The 24,445-nt window shown below is 44.2% G+C and overlaps 1 protein-coding gene across 2 annotated transcripts in view; it reads right to left on the bottom strand.

Annotated features, from left to right (window-relative positions):
* ERGIC1 (endoplasmic reticulum-golgi intermediate compartment 1) overlaps positions 1-24,445 on the bottom strand; it is a 113,001-nt gene that overhangs the window by 85,294 nt on the left and 3,262 nt on the right. The window contains exon 1 of one of the 2 annotated variants that reach the window (XM_030211168.1): positions 886-902. The exons of the other annotated variant lie outside the window; for it this stretch is intronic. The gene's annotated coding sequence lies outside the window, so the exon portion shown is untranslated. Of the gene's footprint in view, positions 1-885; positions 903-24,445 lie in introns of those variants that run through there. 2 annotated transcript variants of the gene reach the window in all.

Consider the following 24,445-nt stretch of genomic DNA (forward strand, 5'->3'; position numbering starts at 1 on the left):
ACTACAATCTGGTTTTCGCCCTCTCCACTCAACTGAAACTGTGCTTACTAAAGTCTCCAATGACCTATTACTGGCTAAATCCAGAGGTCAATATTCCATCCTCATTCTTCTTGATCTTTCCGCTGCTTTTGACACTGTCGATCAAAGCATACTTCTCGATACCCTATCCTCACTTGGATTCCAGGGCTCTGTCCTTTCCTGGTTCTCTTCCTACCTCTCCCTCCGCACCTTTAGTGTTCATTCTGGTGGATCCTCTTCTACTTCTATCCCTCTGCATGTCGGTGTACCTCAGGGTTCTGTTCTTGGTCCCCTCCTCTTTTCTATCTACACTTCTTCCCTTGGTTCATTAATCTCATCCCATGGCTTTTCCTACCATCTCTATGCTGATGACTCCCAAATCTACCTTTCTACCCCTGATATCTCACCTTGCATCCAAACCAAAGTTTCAGCGTGCTTGTCTGACATTGCTGTCTGGATGTCTCAACGCCACCTGAAATTAAATATGACCAAAACCGAGCTTCTCATTTTCCCCCCCAAACCCACCTCCCTGCTCCCCCCATTTTCTATTTCTGTTGATGGCTCTCTCATTCTCCCTGTCTCCTCAGCTCGAAACCTTGGGGTCATCTTTGACTCTTCTCTCTCCTTCTCTGCCCACATCCAGCAGATTGCCAAGACCTGTCGTTTCTTTCTTTACAACATCCGTAAAATCCGCCCCTTTCTTTCCGAGCACTCTACCAAAACCCTCATCCACACCCTTGTCACCTCTCGTTTAGACTACTGCAATCTGCTTCTTGCTGGCCTCCCACTTAGTCACCTCTCCCCTCTCCAGTCAGTTCAAAACTCTGCTGTCCATCTCATCTTCCGCCAGGGTCACTTTACTCATACTACCCCTCTCCTCAAGACCCTTCACTGGCTCCCTATCCGTTTTCGCATCCTGTTCAAACTTCTTCTACTAACCTATAAATGTACTCACTCTGCTGCTCCCCAGTATCTCTCCACACTCGTCCTTCCCTACACCCCTTCCCGTGCACTCCGCTCCATGGATAAATCCTTCTTATCTGTTCCCTTCTCCACTACTGCCAACTCCAGACTTCGCGCCTTCTGTCTCGCTGCACCCTACGCCTGGAATAAACTTCCTGAGCCCCTACGTCTTGCCCCATCCTTGGCCACCTTTAAATCTAGACTGAAAGCCCACCTCTTTAACATTGCTTTTGACTCGTAACCACTTGTAACCACTCGCCTCCACCTACCCTCTTCTCTTCCTTCCCGTCCACATTAATTAATTTGATTTGCTTACTTTATTTATTTTTTGTCTATTAGATTGTAAGCTCTTTGAGCAGGGACTGTCTTTCTTCTATGTTTGTGCAGCGCTGCGTACGCCTTGTAGCGCTATAGAAATGCTAAATAGTAGTAGTAGTAGTAGTAGTTACTCCCATCTCTATGTCATTTATAAATATGTTAAAAAGCAGCGTTGCCTGCACAGACCCCTGGGGAACCCGACTATCTACACTTCTCCATTGAGAATACTGGCCATTTAACCCTACTCTCTGTTTTCTATCTTTTAACCAGTTTTTAATCCACAATAGGACACTACCTCCTATTCCATGACTCTCCAAATTCCTCTGGAGTCTTTCATGAGGTACTTTGTCAAAAGCCTTTTGAAAATCCAGATACATAATATTGACCGGCTCACCTTTATCCACGTGTTTGGTGAGGCAAGATTTCCCTTCACTAAATTCATGTTGACTTTGTCTTATTAATCCATGCTTTTGAATATGCTTTGTAATTTTGTTCTTTATAATAGTCTCTACCATTTTGTCCGGAACAGACATCAGGCTCACTGGTCTATAATTTCCCAGATCACCTCTGGAACCTTTTTTAAAAATTGGCGTTACTTTGGCCACCCTCCAATCTTCCATGCTTGATTTTAAAGATAAATTACATATTACTAACAATAGCTCTGCAAGTTCATTTTTCAATTCTATTAGTAGTCTAGGATGAATACCATCCGGTCCAGGCAATTTGCTACTCTTCAATTTGTCAAATTGTGCCATTACATCTTCCAGGTTTACAGAGATTTCATTCAGTTTCTTTGACTTGTCAGCTTTGAATGCCATTTCTGGCACCGGTATCTCTCCCAAATCTTCCTCAGTAAAGACTGAAGCAAAGAATTAATCTAATCTCTCCGCTATGGCTTTGTCTTCCCTGAGTGCCCCCTTTACCCTTCGGTCATCTAGTGGTTCAACTAATTCTTTTGCTGGTTTCTTGCTTTTAATATACCTAAAAAAATATTTACTATGCGTTTTGCCTCCAGCTAGTAGCATCACAGCAGCCATGACTGTTTGAGACCATTCCTGGTCAAAATTCTCACCCAACACACTGGTGGTTATACTCCTGCTACCTGTAGGGAAAAAAAATGTTGTGAATGCCATTCAACAAGGAATTTCCAGAGTGCAAGTAGTCAAGATGGTGATTAACTGCCCAATGCTACCAAATAATTTGGGCTTATATCCTGTAAACAACTTGTGTGTGAAACTAAGAGCTTTAAATCTAATTCTTGATTCAATTCATACTCACAACTCAGCCAAAACTGAAGAGAATAAAACCATAATCAATTAACATTCTGGTTGCCAACTTTTGCTGGTCTCTTCCCATCTGTATTACTGTAACACAGTTTATTCTGATCTCCCTCAAGTGGCTCTAAATGGTGCAAAACACTGCTTTTCGATTGCACTCTCATGCTCACATGTCTGATCACATCTTCCCATTGCTTGCTCAGTTTCATTGGCTTCCTATACCATTTCACATACAGCTTAAGATTCTCACTCTTCCACACAAAGTTGTATACTCTGGTATTCTCCTTTACCTCTCCCCCCTATTTCTTCAGTCTCCTTCTCGGGTTCTGCATTCCGGCTTAACTCACCGCTTGCCTCTACCTTCTTTTCATTGTCCTCATCCACCTGCCACTCTGCTTTCTCTGTGCAGTTCCTTCCCTCTGGAACGCTCTCCCTGTTCAGCTCCTCAGTGAACAATCCCTTTCATGCTTCTGGGTCCTTGTGAAGACCCATCTGTTCTTTCCGGCTTTTCCTTTGCTAACCCTTGTGTGATGTGGCCTGACTGCCTGTTCTGGAATAATCTCTCATCCCCCTCCCCCCCCCCCCCCCCCCCCCACACACACACTTTGTGATTTCTTGCTGTGCTATCCCTTTCCTTTTCATTTTGTAGTTCCTTTCTGTCTCTAGTTTGTGTGTAAAATGCTCCAATTTCCCCTGAAGGGCAGTATATCAAGCCTTTAATAAACTAACTTGTACAACCTGCAACTTCTTCAGAGTTCTTTTAGACCCTCCCAAATACAAAAACATTACAATAATCAGGCACAATTGTCAGAGCTGCATGAATAACTGCAAAACTCTCAATCCTAAATAATGTTCACAGTCCAAATTGCCAAATAGTTACTACTGCAACCACTGGTGGCTCCATAACACAGCCACTATATTTCCACTCCTATGCCAGGGACCTGATCTTTTAAACACTTAAAATCTTACATACATGGATGTTTTTAGAAACCACACTGCCATCTTTATGAATACAGATTACTTCTACCCTCTCCCCGGTTCAATTTAAGCTTGTTTTCAAATAGCTAAAATGACTCCGAGTTAAGGCAAGAGTTCAGTCTTTCAAGACACTCCACTCATCTTTTACCCAGAAGCATTTACAACTGAATATCATCCACATAAAAGAAAACACTAACTCCAAATCATCTGCAACTATGGTTATTAATAAGCACTGAAATGATGGGGGAGAGCAAAAGCCCCTGCAGAATCCCACGTGGCACTCTTTTCCTCCATGAAGACATCCTTTAGATTGTAAGCTCCTTCGAGCAGGGACTGTCGTTCTTTGTTAAACTGTACAGCGCTGCGTAACCCTAGTAGCGCTCTAGAAATGTTAAGTAGTAGTAGTAGTAGTATCCTGAGCTCTCTCTCCAATAAAAAATAAAAAGAAGAGGACCACCTCTAACACCTGCTTTTGCCATGAGGCCTAACAAAAGTCCATGGCTGATAGCATTTACAGTAGCACTAAGACCTAAAAGAATATAATGTAAATACTGTTGTTTCACATGCATATCAAATTATTGTAGAAAGTGCGATTTTAAAAAGCTGGAATCAACATATGCGAATGGCACAGAGGTGTCTTTGGCTGTGAGTTAGGGGTCAAATTTAGACCCAAAGATTAAATTGATGCAAAATAGCAAATTTATTATTTGATAGACCCAGAGTTGATTGTTTCAAACTTTGATGATATTCTCAGCCAAAAGAGTTAAAGGACACCACTGGAAGGAAGAATGTTATAGTATAGCACTGATCAAATGGACAGCAATTCCTCAGTCATGGCAAGAGAGTAACTTTACAGTGGCAGATTAGAAAGCAAACACTCTTGGACTGCCACGCTATCCTGTCGAGCCCCTGAAGCAGTGGCAGAATGAACCTCATACAGTCAGGACTACAGGGACAGAGAGCACAACTCACTGTACCAGCTGTTTCAAGATAAGTGCACAGTTTGTGTTTGTTTTCTAAGTCTACTGGAATTAATTGACTATGTGTAGACTCTCCGTGCTACTTAAGCATTGCTGGCAAATTGAATAAATGCAGCAAAGAGAGGGAGCAAAGTACAAACAAAAGTCCAAAGAGCAAAACAAAAAGTACCAGGAGTCTTCAAAAAAGGGGGAATAAAACCTTTAATCATGTGTTTTGAGGAACAAATCTTTGAATGCACCCGACATGGTCTGTGTTTCGGCGCACAGCGCCTGCGTCAGGGGTCAACTAATTCTTTTGCTGGCTTCTTGCTTTTAATATACCTAAAACTGAACTTTACAATACAGCCGTACGTACTCTGCTACACTTCTTGACCCTTGGTGCATGCGCTGTGCGCCAAAACACAGACCGTGTCGGGTCCATTCAAAGATTTGTTCCTCAAAACACAAAATTGAATAAATGTACATATGAATGGTACAGGAAGCGTACAGTATTAAGCTGGGTCTGATTATTGAAATTAGTAACCTGAGAAAGTCCATTTTCAAAAGTGGTTGCAAAGGCTGAGTTTTCCCGATGGTCCCTCCTTCATATAATTTATTAGAAGTGTTTTGTTTTAAGTTGAATTAGCTGTCATCAAAACAAAAAGATAGGATTTTAAAAAACCACCTTAACTGCTTGCAAAATCTCAAAATAAAAAGTCCAGAACATGCAGATTTTTGCAATAGTATCCCACAGATCTGAGTCAATATACAAAAGTTGTTCTTCCTGGCACCAACCAATGTTACTGCTTTAACTGAAGGGGTACTGAAAAGAATATGGTCCACAGAATGGAGAGATCTAACACACACATAGAGGGGCATAATTGAACGAAAACGCCTATCTCCATGGGCGTTTATCTCCGAGAACGGGTCCGTGAAGGGGCGGACCGAACCGTATTTTGGGAAAAAATAGACGCCCATGTTTTATTCAACAATGTGTGAGCTGGGCGTTTTTGTTTTTCAGCGATAATGGAAAATGAAAGCGCCCAGCTCAAAAACGAATAAATCCAAGACATTTATTCGTGGGAGGGGCCAGGATTCGTAGTGCACTGGTCCCCCTCACATGCCAGGACATCAACCGGGCACCCTAGGGGGCACTTTTACAAAACCAAAAAAACAGGTAAAAGAGCTCCCAGGTGCATAGCACCCTTCCCTTGTGTGTTGAGCCCCCCCAAATCCCCCTCAAAACCCACTGCCCACAAGTCTACACCATTACTATAGCCCTAAGGGGTGAAGGGGGGCACCTACATGTGGGTACAGTGGGTTTGGGGGGGGTTGGACGACTAATAAGCATTAAGCACAATTGTAACAGGTAGGGGGGATGGGCCTGGGTCCACCTGCCTGAAGTCCACTGCACCCCCTAACAACTCCTCCAGTGACCTGCATACTGCTGCCAGGGAGCTGGGTATGACATTTGAGGGTGAAAATAAAAAGTTGTGAAACATCATTTTTTTGTGGTGGGAGGGGGTTAGTGACCACTGGGGGAGTCAGGGGAGGTCATCCCCGATTCCCTCCAGTGGTCATCTGGTCATTTAGGGCACTTTTTGGGGCTTTATTCGTGAAAAAACAGGGTCCAGGAAAAGTGTCCTAAATTCTAGCTAAAAACGCATACTTTTTTCCCATTATCGGTGAAATGCGCCCATCTTTGTTCGGCAGATAACCACGCCCCAGTTCCGCCTTCGCCACACCTCTGACACGCCCCCATCAACTTTGTCCGCATCCGCGACGGAGTGCAGTTGAAAACGTCCAAAAATCGGCTTTCGATTATACCGCTTTATTCGTTTTTGTGAGATAAACGTCCATCTCCCGATTTAGGTCGGAACTTGGGCGTTTTTCTCATTCGATTATAAGCAGGATAATGTTCCAAATGGTTCTTTTGAGACACTTGGTCTTGGATAATAAAGTTGACTGTCTCTCAAGTGTTATGTTAAGGACCTCAGGGCACCTTTGCTTGTTGTTCTTGGATCTTATGATCGACCAGGGTTAGAGGTGGAGGACTCAGCTATGATCTCATGGATTTTCCAATGAGAATAAAAGCTCACAGAAAGATCTCAAAATGATGCTTTTTTTTAAAACGTTTTGTGGGCCCTGCTTTCTCTCTTTCTAACTTCACTGTTGCTTTCTTTTGTTTATTGCAGAACTTGATATACTGCCTGTACTAGAAAAAGGTCCAAGGCGGTTTATAAAACACAAATCAAATAGGACAGAACACAAACTAAATGATCAGGTAAATTATGGAAGGATGCCAGAGAGGAGAGGAAAAGGAGATGGCAAGGGAGGGGTGGCATGAGCAGAAGTAACTGAGCTCATAACTTCTTGTTTACTAGAATTTTAATTTCACTGGGTATTTTCCCTGCCAATCATTGACTCCGATCCATATTGACATGGGCTACACCGATGAAACATTGTGAGGTTGGAAAGCAAAATGCATTTTCGGTTATTTTTCCACCCCCTTTCCTTCTCTAATTTTCCCTCAGAGAAGTCTGATGCTTAGGGACCAAAATAAAAGATGAGTTTGACTCAGTGTCCTCCCCCACCCCTCTTGCAAATTCTCACACACACACACACTCTCTCTTCACAAATTCAAACATGCCAAGAATGAATAGATTTTTTTAAATACAGTATAAAATCCCACACATTTAGTCAGCAGTTGTATGAATGTATGAATTATTAATACTGTCGTGAAATGACAGATTTAAACACAGGACTGCAAGGTGCTTAAAGTTTTCCTCCTTTTTCTTCTTTTACCTGCAAAACAGTGATGATTCAGTTTAAAGCATGCCGGTGGACCACACTGACTCATGCATCCAAACTTGGCAAGCTTTGATTAGTAGGAGGTGCTGGGAATGTACCCGAAAACTGCAACAGATGGAGTGAAGAAACCCTGAATATAAGGCACACTTGTGGAGCATCCTTCGATGCTGGTAGAGAATCCTGGAGAAATACTTAGGCTCCTTTTCAACATTTGATTTGGTTAATCTACTATAATAAAAAGCACCTCCAACGTTCTGAAGCTGACTCCATGGCTACAGTGAAGGGTTCGTAAGGTTCGTAAGTGTGTCACCTCTCTCTCTGCCCTGCCCTCACGTCAAAACGCGATGACGTCGAGGGCGGGTAATCAGAAGGCAGGACTGAGGGAACAAACTCACCTCCAAAGTTCTGAAGCTGACTCCGTGGCTTCAGTGAAGGGTTCGTAACATTCGTAAGTCTGTCACAGCTCTCTCTGCCCCACCCTCGCGTCAAAACGGGATGACATAGAGGGCGGGTAATCAGAAGGCAGGACAGAGGGAACGAACTCGAAGGCTGGAGACGAGCAGGCTAGAGACGGCCAGGGCTTTCAATAATGCCGCCGCTTCGATGGAGCTAATCAGGAGACAGAGGACAATCGGAGGATGGCTGGAGGGGGGGGGGGGGCAGGGGAGAGAGGAGAATCGCTGGATGGCTCGAGGGGGGGCCGGGGATAGAGGAGAATAGCTGGGTGGCTCGAGGGGGGGGCAGGGGAGACAGGAATCACTGGGTGGCTGGAGGGGGGGCCAGGGGAGAGAGGACAATCACACACACTCTCTCACAGACACACTCGCACCCAGTCTCACTCGCTCTCTGTCACACACACACACTCGCATGGTGCTGCCAACCACGCAGAGGGGGGGGGGGGGGGGAAAGGCAAGGGATCCTGAGACCACAGGGGAGGGGATCCTGAGACCTGAGAGGGGGGGGAGGGGATCCTGAGACCAGAGGGGAGGGGGGTCCTCATACCAGAGGAGGAGGGGTCCTGAGACTACAGAGGGGAGAAGGGGGTCTTCATACCAGAGGGGGAGGGATCCTGAGACCACAGAGGGAGGGGGAGGTATCTCTGTCACACACACACTCTCTCACAGTCAGTGTCTTTCTCTCACACTATGTCTCACACTGTATCACATTCACTCTCTATGTGTCACACAGTCAGTCTCACACACACTCTGTGTATCGCACACATACTCTCTCACACTCTGTCTCACACACACTCTCTCACACACAGTGTATCTGTGTGAAACACACTCTCTCTCACACTCACTGTGTCTCACATACACACTCTCATTGAAACACACACACTCTCATTCTCACATACACACTCCCTCTCTCTCACAGATACACTCGCACCCAGACTCACTCTCTCTGTCACACACACACACTCGCACATTCACTCTCTCAAACATACACACTCCAAGGAAAACCTTGCTAGCGCCCGTTTCATTTGTGTCAGAAACGGGCCTTATTACTAGTTTGTGATAAAAAGGAAGTCTGAGGTAAAGAGCCTTTGGGAGAATGCTTTGAAAATGAGCCCGTAGGAGTTGCAAGTGCCCATGCAGGTTACTCCTCTACTCCACCTCTCCCCATGCATTTTTCTTTTTTAGATGTTAAAAAGCCATTTACATTGTACGTTTAGTGGAATTCTCTAATGGTTAGAACAATGGACTGAGAACATGAGAAGCCTGTTTGCAATCCCACTGTGGTTCTCTCTGTAACCTTCCATTGCCTCAGGCACAAAGTTAGACAGCAAGCCCTCAGGGAACAGGAAGGAATGTAGTGTACCTAAAGATGTAGCATCACCTTGATATAAAACTGAAAAGAAGCAGGAGCTAAACCCAAAATCCCATCCCAATACAATTACCGGATCCCATCTTCTGTTTATCCTATGCCTTTTTTGAATTCCATTACCATTTTGATCCTTACCTCCTTCACCAGGACTGCATTCCAGGCATCCATCATCCATTCAAGGAAAAGAAATATTTCCTGAAATTGTTCTTAAAGTTTACCTCCTTGCAGCTCTATTTTCCCTTGGATTCTATATAGTGCGCTTAGATTTAGATGCTGAAATCGGCTCAGATTCTGTAACACTGCGTGTAACGCTTAACAAGCTAATGAGCGCTGATAACAGCACTTAACAAGCAATAATGAGCACTAATTGGCACTGATTAGAATTTAGGCACACAACTCACTAAGCATATTTTGTAATGATGTGTGCCAAAGTTCTAATGCGCTGAGGCAAAAAGGGGCGTGGTTATGGGCAGGGAAATAGGCATTTCAAAATTTAGGCACCTAGTTATAGAATATGGCCCAGTGCATCTAAATCTACACACTGAGATTTACACCAGGTTTTCATGGCGTAAATGGATACATGCCAACATTGGTGCTGAAATATCAACTAAGCATATTCTATAATCGTGCCGATTATAGAATACACTTAGTCGGCGCTGATTTCAGCATCAATTTTTTAGGCCCCATATATAGAATCTCTTCCTTTATGTTCTCTAGTTCTACAGCCTACTACTACTACTATTTAGCATTTCTATAGTGCTACAAGGCGTATGCAGCGCTGCACAAACATAGAAGAAAGACAGTCCCTGCTCAAAGAGCTTACAATCTAATAGACAAAAATAAAGTAAGCAAAATCAAATCAATTAATGTGTACAGGACGGAGGAGAGGAGGGTAGGTGGAGGCGAGTGGTTACAAGTGGTTACGAGTCAAAAGCAATGTTAAAGAGGTGGGTTTTCAGTCTAGATTTAAAGGTGGCCAAGGATGGGGCAAGATGTAGGGGCTCAGGAAGTTTATTCCAGGCGTAGGGTGCAGTGAGACAGAAGGCGCGAAGTCTGGAGTTGGCAGTAGTGGAGAAGGGAACAGATAAGAAGGATTTATCCATGGAGCGGAGTGCACGGGAAGGGGTGTAGGGAAGGACGAGTGTGGAGAGATACTGGGGAGCAGCAGAGTAAGTACATTTATAGGTTAGTAGAAGAAGTTTGAACAGGATGCGAAAACAGATAGGGAGCCAGTGAAGCGACTTGAAGAGAGGGGTAGTATGAGTAGGGTATTATTATGGATTAAGAACTGGTTGAAAGATAGGAAGCAGAGAGTAGGATTGCGTGGCCAGTATTCTCAGTGGAGGAGGGTAGTTAGTGGGGTCCCGCAGGGGTCTGTGCTGGGTCCGTTGCTTTTTAATGTATTTATAAATGACCTAGAGATGGGAATAACTAGTGAGGTAATTAAATTCGCCGATGACACAAAATTATTCAGGGTCGTCAAGTCGCAGGAGGAATGTGAACGATTACAGGAGGATCTTGCGAGACTGGGAGAATGGGCGTGCAAGTGGCAGATGAAGTTCAATGTTGACAAGTGCAAAGTGATGCATGTGGGTAAGAGGAACCCGAATTATAGCTACGTCTTGCAAGGTTCCGCGTTAGGAGTTACGGATCAAGAAAGGGATCTGGGTGTCGTCGTCGATGATACGCTGAAACCTTCTGCTCAGTGTGCTGCTGCGGCTAGGAAAGCGAATAGAATGTTGGGTGTTATTAAGAAGGGTATGGAGTCCAGGTGTGCGGATGTTATAATGCCGTTGTATCGCTCCATGGTGCGACCGCACCTGGAGTATTGTGTTCAGTACTGGTCTCCGTATCTCAAAAAAGATATAGTAGAATTGGAAAAGGTACAGCGAAGGGCGACGAAAATGATAGTGGGGATGGGACGACTTTCCTATGAAGAGAGGCTGAGAAGGCTAGGGCTTTTCAGCTTGGAGAAGAGACGGCTGAGGGGAGATATGATAGAAGTGTATAAAATAATGAGTGGAATGGATCGGGTGGATGTGAAGCGACTGTTCACGCTATCCAAAAATACTAGGACTAGAGGGCATGAGTTGAAGCTACAGTGTGGTAAATTTAAAACGAATCGGAGAAAATTTTTCTTCACCCAACGTGTAATTAGACTCTGGAATTCATTGCCGGAGAACGTGGTACGGGCGGTTAGCTTGACGGAGTTTAAAAAGGGGTTAGATAGATTCCTAAAGGACAAGTCCATAGACCGCTATTAAATGGACTAGAAAAATTCCTCATTTTTAGGTATAACTTGTCTGGAATGTTTTTACGTTTGGGGAGCGTGCCAGGTGCCCTTGACCTGGATTGGCCACTGTCGGTGACAGGATGCTGGGCTAGATGGACCTTTGGTCTTTCCCAGTATGGCACTACTTATGTACTTATGTACTTATGAGTAAAGCGACCCTGGCGGAAGATGAGACGGGCAGCAGAGTTTTGAACTGATTGGAGAGGGGAGAGGTGACTAAGTGGGAGGCCAGCAAGAAGCAGATTGCAGTAGTCTAAACGAGAGGTGACAAGGGTGTGGATGAGGGTTTTGGTAGAGTGCTCGGAAAGAAAGGGGCAGATTTTACGGATGTTGTAAAGAAAGAAACGACAGGTCTTGGCGATCTGCTGGATATGAGCAGAGAAGGAGAGAGAAGAGTCAAAGATGACCCCAAGGTTTCGAGCTGAGGAGAAAGGGAGAATGAGAGAGGTTCATAGTATCTTTCACGTATTTAAACATCATCGTATCTGCCCTGTCCTTCCTCTCCTCCAGGATGCAGATTCACCTTCCCTACCAGTGCAACAAGCTACAGAATTTGGCTCCTTCTTGCTACTGAGTCTGTACTCTACACTGTCTACTTTTGAAAGCGTGAATTTAAGTGTGATTAATCCAATCAAAATATGCTGTGAAGCATTTAACCAGCCAAAATCAAGCTGCTCTTGTTCCTTGCTCAGGTCTTCCACTCATGTTCATTGTCCTAGTTATGAAACTTAGCAACAAAATTCAGGGTCCATGTTTGTAGTAGGTCTGGTGAATCACCCCTGGTTGAGTTTCACAGATTTATATATATAAAAAAAAACCATGAGAACATCCTGAGTGGCTGAGAATAAAAGTCCATCACACTCCTGTCCTAGAGGTGGAAACCCAAAGGAACAGGAGAAAAACTGCCAAGACAAAAAAAACAAAAAAGCTACTGCAGTATCTGCTGGTATAATGGCTTTTATCATCCGCCTCCAGAAACTGAGGCTATGACTGGGTGGATGTTCATAAGCCCCATACAAAAATTAAACAACATACAAGTCCCCCCGTCCCCCCCAAAAAAAAGACCAACTTGCAAATCTGGACAACCAGGTTTTTAGTTTTTTTGTTTGCTTAACCTCTTCCGTTTTCAAACAATGAAACGTATATGTAAGAAGTGAAGCAAGGGATAGGAACTGTGAGAGCTGAACCCCCGTCTGCCCAACACAGGGGCCCTTTCACTAAGCCGCGTGTCTACACATGCCCAACCCACGCCAAAATGGAGTTATCGCACGGCTACCACGTGGTCCTTGTGGTAATTTTTGGCACGCGTCCGGTAGGTAAATGGCTGGTGGTAAGGTCTCAGACCCAAAACAGACACGTGGCAATTTTCATTTTGCCACATGCTATGGCGAGAGGAGACGCTGCTCTAGTTCACTTTAATCACAGGGTTACTTTCCACTAAGGATGGCTTCGGTCAGTGTAATAAGTCAGTTCCCATTTGTTTTAGTAGCCGACAGTCCCTTCTCAAAATGCCATGGTTTCTCAATGTCATGTTTCACTATTGGTTGGGTCTAGTTATTTCATTGAGTATTACTGAGGAAAACCAGTCAACTCTAGTTATTTGGGGGAGGGAGTGGTATGGGGCCCAAGAAAGACTGAATCACAAGTATGAGAATTAGTTCTCACCAGGGTACCCTTGTTTAATTGAAGTCAGTAGTTTCTTTAGTAACAAAAAATTAAGCAACTCTGTGTTTGCTCAAAGGCCAAACCATAAGACTATTTTAGAACAAGTATGTGAAACCATTTCCTTAGCACAATGAATTGGTTAATTAGAATCAGATAAATAATTGAGTAACAAGTAAACCACTCTACAGTGTAAATCTGCATGACCAAGTTTGGGCATCTTGTCCTGTCCAAAAGCTTTTCTGCCTGGTCTTCACCATAAACAGTTAAGCGTCTTTTACTAAGGCACGCTCACGTTTTTAGCACATGCTAAAATTGTGGGCGTCTCTAACGTTTAGCGCGCACTAAAAACGTGAGCGCGCCTTAGTAAAAGACACCCTTAGTGATTTCACAGCACCTTCAGGAAAAAAAATATTTCGCAATATTTCACAGTCCGCACGTATTTTAACAACCTTGAATTGTTTTGTGTCATCTGTAAATTTAAATCACCTCACTCCTTGTTCTGATTTCCATATAATTTATAAATATATTAAATAGTACCAGTCCCAGTACAGATCCCTGTGGCACTCCACGGTTCTCCCTCCTCCATTGAGAGAAATGACCATTTAACCCTACCCTCTGCTTTCTGTCCAATAACTAATTTCTAATCCACAGAAGCACACTGCCTCCTATGCCATGACTCTAATTTTCTCAGGAGTCTTTCATGAGGAACTTTATCAAAAACCTAGATAAACTACATCAACCAGCTCACCTTTATCCACATGTTTATTTACGCCTTCAATGAAATTAAGCAAATTTAGGCAAGACTTCACTCGGCTGAACCCATGCTGACTCTGTCCCATTAAACTATGTTTGTCTATGTGTTCCATAATTTTATTCTTTATAATAGTTTTCACTATTTTGCCCACAACTGATGTCGGGGTTACTAGTCTGTAATTTCACAGATCACCCCGGAACCCTATTTAAAAATTGGCGACATATTGGCCACCCTCAAGTCTTCATGTACAACGCATAGCTCCTAATCACTGCCTTGTTAACACCAATAACTATCACTTAATTAGCTAATTAGTTTGCACGTGGAACGAATGCAGCAGTTTCTGTTAACACTGTAAGTAATATACTGTACCATACCTTGTATTGATATTTGAATATTTTTACTGCTGTAACTATTACTGTATACCACCTTGGGGGAATTTCTTTAAAAAGCTGGTAAATAAATCTTAATAAAAAGATTATTCCAGTAATGGTATGTGCAAAACAACTTATCTACATGTACAATGCTGGGAGGGTAAAGAGGCATAGAAAGAAAAGAACTGAACATACTCTGAGCAGTATGGATGTGAAAAACAAGATATTCTCGAAAACAAACACGACAGGTAGGACTGGCTGACAGCTAAAAATTATAGGGCTTCGTAAGAAAAAAAATAAATAATAAAAGTACGCTTAGCAGACTAGCATGCTGAAAAAAAAAAAGAGAAAACAAGGTTTACCATCTTATCTGATCAAAGCGTTAAGGCAAGCAATAGTAGTGAATCCGATCTCTTAACATACTGCAGCAGAGTGAGGTTTATTTCTGTCATGCTATGTGCAAAACTGGAGACATTCAGCACTTTTCAGATTCCATCTGACCCTTTACACAGAGTAAATTAAGTGCTGCCTCTGCATCCACACAGTGGCCTAACATTAACCCTTTCTCCTCAGTGTATATGCCTTACTGAAACTCCAAGAAGTCTGGACAGTGCTCACACACAAGTTGTTTTTTTTTTTTTTTTTAATGAGAATAGCAGCGGACATAATCCAATATTGAACAAACTCATTGACTGGGTCCAGAGGAGGGGTCATTTTCATTGGGTTTAGCACCCCTAATTGTTTTGAAAAGTCAGCTATGGCAGCGGGGATGCTAATTTCGAGTCCAAAGCCGAGGAGGAGCAGACAACTGAAATAAAATTAAAATGAAAGGCTCAACACTGGTCAGGAGCACAAGGAAATAAAGAAAACAAGGAAACAGAATGAAGCAGCCAAGGGGGGAAAAAATCACTTTAATAGCACACCTACTAGCTTATTTTCGAAAGAGATCGCCGGCCACCTTCCGACACAAATCGGGAGATGGCCGGCGATCTCCTGAAGTCGGCCAAATCGGTATAATCAAAAGCCGGTTTTGGCCGGCTTCAACTGCTTTCCGTCGCAGAGCCGGCCAAACTTCAAGGGGGCGTGTCAGCAGCGTACAGAAGGCAGGACAGGGGAGTGGTACGAGATGACCGGCTTCGCCCGATAATGGAAAAAAGAAAGCCGGCCCCGACGAGCATTTGGCCGACTTTACTTGGTCCCTTTTTTTCAGTTCCCAAAAAAGTGACCAAACTGACCAGATGACCACCGGAGGGAATCGGGGATGATCTCCCCTGACTCCCCCGGTGGTCACTAACCCCTTCCCACCCTCAAAAAAGCAACTTTAAAAACTTTTTTTGCCAGCCTCAAATGTCATTCCCAGCTCCCTGACAGCAGTATGCAGGTCCCTGGAGCAGTTTTTAGTGGGTGCAGTGCACTTAAGGCAGGTGGACCCAGGCCCATCCCCCCCCCCCCACCTGTTACACTTGTGGTGGTAAATGGGAGCCCTCCAACCCCCCCCCCAAAACCCACTGTACCCACATGTAGGTGCCCCCCTTCACCCATAAGGGCTATGGTAATGGTGTAGAGTTGTGGGGAGTGGGTGTTGGGGGGGATTTGGGGGGCTCAGCACCCAAGGTAAGGGAGCTATGCGCACCTGGGAGCTATTTTAATGTGTTTTTTTATTTTTAGAAGTGTCCCCTAGGGTGCCCGGTTGGTGTCCTGGCATGTCAGGGGGACCAGTGCACTACAAACGCTGGCTCCTCCCACGACCAAATGCCTTGGATTTGGCTGGGTTTGAGATGGCCAGCCTCGGTTTCCATTATCTGCAAAATCCGAGGCCGGCCATCTCTGACATTTGGCCGGCCCCAACCGTATTATCACAACGAAAGATGGCCGGCCATCTCGTTCGAAGATAAGGTTGGCCCCGCCCCTTCGCAGCACCGTCCTCAGAGATGGGCGCCCTTAGAGATGGCCAGCCCGTTCAAAAATGCCACTCCTAGATAGCCAATCCTTATGATGACACTAGAAGGCAAACCAGCATCGGAAGTATTATTATTATTATTATTATGACAATTCTATCCCACATTATCCCAAACAAGCTCAACTTCAATATGGCTTACATTCAAGAAATAACATCAAAAATATGATACAGTCAAAATTAATAACATTTTAACATCAATATATATAAAAGGCGAGTGTCGTACTCACTCGCAAATGCGCAGTAGAGACCTTCTCTGCCCCGCCCCCGCGTCAATACGTGATGACGGGGGCGGAACAGAGAGGGTCTGCACTGCGCATTTGCGAGGGAGGGACACCGCCATCGCTAATGCTCCCCCCACCCGGAGTTGCCGCTGCCACCCACCCTCCACCTGGTCGGGCCCTCGCTCCGCTACTGAAACAGCGAGGGCCCGGGAACGCAGCACTGAGCTCTGCTGAGCTGCCGTCGGCCTTCCTTCTTCTTCTCTGCCTGTGTCCCGCCCTCGACGATGTTACGTCACACGAGGGCGGGACAGGCAGAGAAGAAGAAGGAACTTGGAAGGCCGACGTCGGCTGCTCAGCAGAGCTCAGTGCTGCGTTCCCGGACCCTCGCTGTTTCAGTAGCGGAGCGAGGGCACGACCGGGTGGAGGGTGGGTGGTGACGGCGACGGCTCCGGGGGGGGGGAGGCGAATTCGGAGGGGGAGGGGCAGCGGCGAACTCGGTGGCGCGGGGGGGGGGGCTTTCAACCCCCCCCCTTCCTATAATAGCCCGTTTTTACGGGCTCAAAGGCTAGTATTAGGAATAATTGTGCATTTGTATTGTAGGCTTGAACCATATAAGGGAGACAGCAACATTAGTTGATTGTCTTTTGATAATATATGTACTTAATAGAAAAGCTTTTAGTAATTTACAGAATCTCAGATAATCTTCTCAGTACCTTAATTGCTTGGGTAAATAATTCCAACGTTTGGTACTCTGATATGTGAAGCCTGCGACAGGATGGATTTGGAAGAAAGACCTTTGCAGTTTGGATAATCATGAAAAGAACAGACTTGAACTACTTAGTGTGGACAGAGAAAGCAGGGGCCCGTGGAGATGAGAATGCATGGAGGGCAACTTCTATAGAGGACACAGAATGGGCAGTACTGGGAGGCAGACTAGCAGAAAGGCCTGGAAGAATAAAATTCTTTCTGATTTTAAAATACATTTCAGGCTCAGCAGTGGGAGAAAGCAGATCTTTATTGGGCTTTCATTGTTTTTCCATTTTCAAGAGTCTCAAAAGAACACTGGCTGCCATGACTCACCTCAATGGTACGTTTGCTCTCTAAGGGGACCCTTCAGAAATTGTTAGTCATAGTAAACAATCTTCCAAAGAAATAAGTACAAAAAGGTCTAGCAATTGCATGTCGGGTACTAGAGTTAACTAACTTCTACATCGTCATCGTGTCCCTGATTGCAAAGTGTTGGCGAATACGCAGCAATTTAACCGACAGCGATACCTACTGGAGTCCTACTAGAAGCATATTTTACCCTTATCTTTCGCACTAATAGGACTAGCAGACAAACTTTCCAACATGCCTCTCTCTTATAAATCAAAAGAAGCCAATGAATCTCCTACTTCAAACCAACCCATCAGAACCAGCAGGTCAGACTCACCATCTCTGAAAATGCAGACTTCTAAAATTAATACATATTGTTTACCATCAACATTATGCAAGGCTGAACTGTTTTCTTTTCAAATTCCCAACATTTTATTGTGTTTCAGAGTAGTGGGCCCTTGGACCATGGTTGCAGGGCCAACTGTGGCACACAGATCACACCCAAGGCATATACAACAGGAAGCTGGTAAGACGAACTCTGGGAGCCATGCTCTGGTAGGAGCCGGGAACAAGGCTTTCTTGGACAAGGCTAGCTTGTTGTGAAGGCACTGAGAGCGGGGTTGACTTTCCTTAGAAGCGCTCAGCCCCGATGACGCCCAGGCGCACCCCTGCTCCGATTTTCTGACATCAGCTTCATTGTAGGGAATTACAGCCCCCACATGCTCCCAAGGGGAACAGCAAGCGAGGATGTGGAAGGACACTGCCCCGAGAGTCAGAGGGTTAGGGTCAGTGCCCCAACAAGACCGTGACCAGCAGCCTCGGAGGATGGAAATGCGCCGGACCAGGAGAAGTCACGGTAGGGCTGCGACACATTTTCACGAACAGTATTCACGGAGACTTTTGCTAGGGTCAGAAATACATAGTTTCATATTCTGCAACCATAGGAAAATACTTAGCATACCCAGACTATGCAGGCAGGGCCTTTGGTGAGTAATTCACTCCTAAGTTACCCTGAAGCCCTAATAAGAACGCTGGAGTGAGGCAATTGGAGGGACCAAGGTGAAGCCTCAAGGGTCAGCATGAACATAAGGATAGAGTTTACTGACAGTGAAATGCATCGACCACTAGCTCTGGATAAGGCGACCAGTTGTAGGCCATATTCAATTCTTTTCTCTACAGAAATGTTTTAGCATATTTTCATAGATTGACAAAGTACTCTGTTAATTACCATATTAATTCTTTTTTACTATATTTATTTATATTTTTTTATTTGTGTTTACATGTTTTTCTGGGGCCCTTTTACAGAGCGGCAGTAAGGCCATCGCTCTTTCGAGACTACCAACGCAGATGCCAGCAGTAGTTCCGCCCTGAGCACGCACCATTTCTGGAGGAAAAAGAAAACCCCTGGAAATGGCCTGCGTGGCAATAACCTGGCGGTAATCAGGCAATGTGTACTGCCAGGTTAGCGTGGGAGCCCTTATTGCCACCTCAATGGGTAGTGGTAAGGGTTCCCCATCGCATGGCAATGTGGTAAGAGTTCTCTTAAGGGCCCTGGCGCATGGGAAAACGGTCCCCACCACCAGAGCAGGGCCCTTTTTCCACAGCTTGGTAAAAGGATCCCTCTATTTGCTTCATTTATACTTATACAAGCAAAAAAAACCGTTCCTCCAAATATGAAACGGGCCCTAGGAAGACTGTCTCTAAGCAATTTCTCCTCTCTCCCCTGTCCTCCCCTCCATATCCAGCGATTCTCCCCTGCCCTCCCCTCTCATCCAATCCATGTCCAGCAACTCACCCCAGCCCCCACCTGCCCCCCTTTTAAGCATTTGAGTTCCAGTTCAACCCCAGCCCTCACCTGCCCGCCCTCTTCTTCCACAACAGCCCTCCTTTCCTTGCTGCCACCCTTCCTTTAAAACTGTTATTTTACTTCAAGTCAAAGCGGCAGGCTGGGCTCGACTCGCCTCCAGCCTTCCCTTTCCTTCACTCTCAGTGTCCCGCCCTCCTCTGATGTAATTTCCTCTTTCCACGAGGGCGGGACACAGAGGGAAGGAAGGCTGGAGGCGAGCCAATTACGTAGTAGCTCATCTGCATACAGTTACAAACCCAGCCAGCCAGCCATCCAGGAACGCAGAATGACAAATTATTATATAGGAGATAGTTATTTTGTTACTTATGATCCTTGCAATATTTTATGTTGATTGTTATCATTATTGCTTTTATCATTTTAGACATCTGTATAGTTGTGTTCATACATTTTTACATTCTCTCTTTTATGCCTACATATATTTTATATATCATATATTGCTGCATTGTTTACAAACCCCGGAGGCAGGCTTTTTAAAGCCAAAATACAGACCCGTGTTGGGTCTTAGTTATTCTTCAATAAACATTCTTGAGAACATAGCGGGTTGACGAGCATTTAATTTTGGAAGACTCATCCTTTAATCTTACTGCTTCACTGTCCAGAGTAGAGATACAACTTCCACCCAAGGATGCATGCTTTGTACACCTGTTCTGTTGATGAGACGGTCAAATTTTACTCCTATCAGCACAACACCTACACGGGTCTTACATGAAGGTCTGGTGCTCAACCATCTGTTATATGTTATATTAGGTAGGTACATAGACTACTTTCCTTTATAATAAATTTTACTCAAAAATGTTTTTTTAGTTTTCTGGTCTGAAGAAAGTGTTGCCTTTGAAAGCTAGTCAAAAACGTATTGTTAGTCCAATAAAAAAGGTATCATTCTATTTTCTTTTTATGGTTTGTTTCTATTTATTACCTTAAAAGCAGACTAACTCAGCTATCGCACCAATTTATCCCATAAAATGCTGTATTCATAATTTGTGACACCTGTGTGATATTCTCAAAACACTGATTTAATTAGGTGGAAAACTGCAAATGTTCAAAAGTAATCTCTCCTTGGGAGGCAACACAAACATCTGACAGACTGTAAAGATTCTGTTAAATAAATCATTTCTCAACAGTCTTCCTGCTATACAAGTTTTTCTGGTTCTAAGATGGAAAATAGTTTTTTTTTTTTTTTTGGGGGGGGGGAAGGAATGTGAATAGACTGCATGGGTTACTGCTGTTACCCACACCCAGTTTCTAGTTCAGGTTGTTTTTAATTATGAACATTTTTTGATTTCATGATCAGCTGCTGAAAGCACAGGCCAGATCATCAGAAAATAAAACTGTCAGACCTTGTGAAGATTCACACTGGTCCTGCAGCATCCCCTGCTTTCCATTACTAGGACCCCACCTCCACACACACACAGCTCTGCAGCATGTCTGCTATTCTATTACAGTTTTGCAGCACAAGACTCCCACATTTTGCCTCAATTCAGCCGGAGATAGTACTGAAATCCTATCAGAGCCATTTGCTTTATCAGTATCCCACTAATGTAAATCACAAGGCAACCCAGATACCAACACAGGACTTTCAACAGGAACCCTCTGCTTACAGTTGCCAGCCTATAAAATAAATTTTTAAAAAAATAAGCCATTTCCAATGCAGGATGTGCCACGTAGGAAAACTACTAATTAAACAAGCCAAGTGGAATGCAAACCCAACTCAAGTTCACTGCGAAACAATGAAAGTTACACAGTAGAGAGAAACTTAACTCATGCATGGCCAGATTAATACATTTAAGCAAGAACATCCGTTACTACCTTAATCACTTTCCACTTAAAATACTGTACTGGATTTCATAGCCTCCCCCCCCCCCCCCCCCCCCCCCCCATCTACACAAAACAAACCAGTAAATTGATAGGAAATTCTGTAATCCTAAACGATGTTATTAGACAAAGCCAGATATTGACAAAGCCTCCACTGTGTGAACGTGCATCTTCATTCAATTCAGCAGAACACCAGACTACAGTCTGTAAGGTTAATCATCCTCTAGCGACCTTCCACCCTCTGCATGCCGTTTTGGTTTTTATTCTTGTTTTTCTTGCAATTTTGATCAGTATCATATGCAGTATCTTATTTTGAGAAACTCTATTTTTCAAAGCCAGTCTATGGACATATTAAAACAGTCACTGCGGTTTCCAGGTTACAGCAGAAGACTATTTTTAGCCAAGTTCCAATCCCACCTCTGCTAATAAATTTATATGCAAGCACGAGGAAGTCCCTTTACCTTCCTATGCTCAAAATAACACTAAGCTGAGGACACTAACAGGGGCATTTTCGAAAGAGAAGGGCACCCATCTTCCGACACAAATCGGGAGATAGGAGTCCTTCTTTCAGGGTCGCCCAAATCGGCATAATTGAAAGCCAATTTTGGGCGCCCTCAACTGCAGTCCGTTGCGAGGACGACCAAGGTTCACGGGGGCGTGTTGGAGGTGTAGGGAAGGCGGGACTGGGGAGTGCTTAAGAGATGGGAGTCCTCGGCCAATAATGGAAAAAAGAAGGGCATCCCTGACGAGCATTTGGTCGACGTTACTTGGTCCATTTTTTTTCACGACCAAGCCTCAAAAATGTGCCCAAACTGACCAGATGACCACCGGAGGAAATCGGGGATGACCTCCCCTTAATCCCCCAGTGGTCACCAACCCCCTCCCACCATTTAAAAAAAAACTTTAAAAAATGTGTTTTTGCCAGCCTCAAATGTCATACTCAGCTCCATGACAGCAGTATGCAGGTCCCTGGAGCAGTTTTAGTGCGTACTGCAGTGCATTTCAGGCAGGTGGACTCAGGCCCATCCCCCCCCCCCCCCCCCCCCCCCCCACCACCTGTTACACTTGTGCTGGTAAATGTGAGCCCTTCAAAACCCACCTGAAACCCACTGTACCCACATCTAGGTGCCACCCTTCATCCCTTAGGGCTATGGTAGTGGTGTACAGTTGTGGGGAGTGGGTTTTGGGGGGGCTCAGCACACAAGGTAAGGGAGCTATGCACCTGGGAGCAATTTCTGAAGTCCACTGCATTGCCCCCTAGGTGTCCTGGCATGTCAGGGGGACCAGTGCACTACGAATTCTGGCTCCTCCCACGACCAAAGGGCTTGGATTTGGTCGTTTTTGAGATGGGCATCCTCGATTTCCATTATGGCCGAAAAACGGGGACGACCATCTCTAAGGTCGACCTAAATGTTGAGATTTGGGCATCCCTGACCATATTATCGAAACGAAAGATGGACGCCCATCTTGTTTCGATAATACAGGTTTCCCCGCCCCTTTGCCGGGGTCGTCCCCGTTCGATTATGCCCCTCCACCTATGCAGCACACTGTACTAAGGCCAAGCTACTCTATCGTGCACATCATACGGAATGAGCTTAATTAGACTTCTATGGCTATCTACTCGTGCCCAATTTTTCTTTGTTTGCTTTAATCTGTACTACTGTTTTTAGAATTTTATATGGTTTGACGCCTGGCTACATGCATTTAGTGTTTTTCTTCAAACCCTTTCAGAATTTTATATGGAAATAATTCTCTATTATTACATTTCCCTACAGTCAAAAATATTAGATACACCAGAGTCTTTGACAGCCTGATATAAGAAGGAAACAGTAAACTTTGAAACTTCCTAACACTTGAGATCAGACAGAAGCATTTTTACCTTAAATTTAGGAAAAATCTGAAAGCCTTCTTATTTAAGAGACAGATTTTTGTTGTAATGATTAGTGATTTCTGTTGCAAACAGACTTGTATTTTGGAGAATATTTTCAGTAATTTTATTATAATTTGCGCTAAACCTATTTTAAGAAGCAAAAAAGTGTTATCATTAGTATTATTAACAGAATTAAATAATTTTGGTTATATTGGAGAGGTTTTACTTTAACAATAAACAGTATAAAACATTTCCTGAACTACTTAAACATGTCTCCACTTTAAATACTAGTTGGAAAACTTGAGACAATATTAACACAGAACTAGTCTTGCCCACCCCTCTAATAAAAGAGCCAGACAGTCAAAAGCTTTAAAGACAGACAGTTAACCTTTCAAGCATACCCCTCATTAAATTTACACAATCTGTAATTGTGTAAATTTAATGAGGGGCAAGTTAACACTTACAGTTTCCGGCACAGTGAATAAATGTACCTTGTCTCTCCTTTGCCCTCAAAAGGTTGTTCTCCCACCCCATAAAGAAAAATTTGCATTCCAGTCTGTTTTTTTTAGATTTGTTCCCACCTCCGGTTGCCAGTGGGTTACACGTTAGCACACATGTGTCACAATTTCCTCCAAATGGCAAGCTGGGAGACATCAAACAATCATTCAGTAGGCTCCATCTTCCAGGGCACTGCTACAGCATAGCTGTGTACTAGAACGCTCTTTGTAAACAATAAGGCAGGCAGAATGCAAGTATGAAATGTGAGTTCTATGGCTCTCCATACGACAGTGTAATCACACCAGCAGTAAAGGCACATTCAAGTTAGGAAACACAAAGTCCATACATGTACAATGTAAAAAAGTAGGGGTGGACCAAACAGACCTCCAATAGTCGAAAAAGAGTATGAACTTATTTACTGACAACGCACCTCAAATGGAAAGGTAAGTTTACACCCTTCATCGGTTGCTGGAGGGTCTGTTTGGTCCAACCCTACTTTTTTACATTGAGTTCTTCTGTGCGTAGAGGTGGGTTTTCCCCCCTGATTTCTTCTTTAAGATGCATACATGTATAATACATGTTTTATTTTAGAAAGCAACATACTGTAACTGAATGAGTATCTGTGTATTCCACCCAGTACTCCAGCCGGACATCTTTGAAAACCATTAACCTGAGGATCTCCATAACATTGTCTCTACTGGCCTGCCACTGAACAAGAGACAAGAATCTGGTAAATATTGCTAGATATCAGAATAGGATGCAGAAAGGAAGTCACTGAAGAGCTCCCAGAGGTACAGCACATGGGTGCAGACAGAACAAAAGCTATAGCTGGCAAAATTGTAAAGGTAATGAGAGGAGGGGGAGCTCTGGTCATTGCTTAAGATGACACAT

The sequence above is a fragment of the Microcaecilia unicolor genome, chromosome 8 (assembly GCF_901765095.1).
Source record: "Microcaecilia unicolor chromosome 8, aMicUni1.1, whole genome shotgun sequence".
NCBI lineage: Eukaryota > Metazoa > Chordata > Amphibia > Gymnophiona > Siphonopidae > Microcaecilia > Microcaecilia unicolor.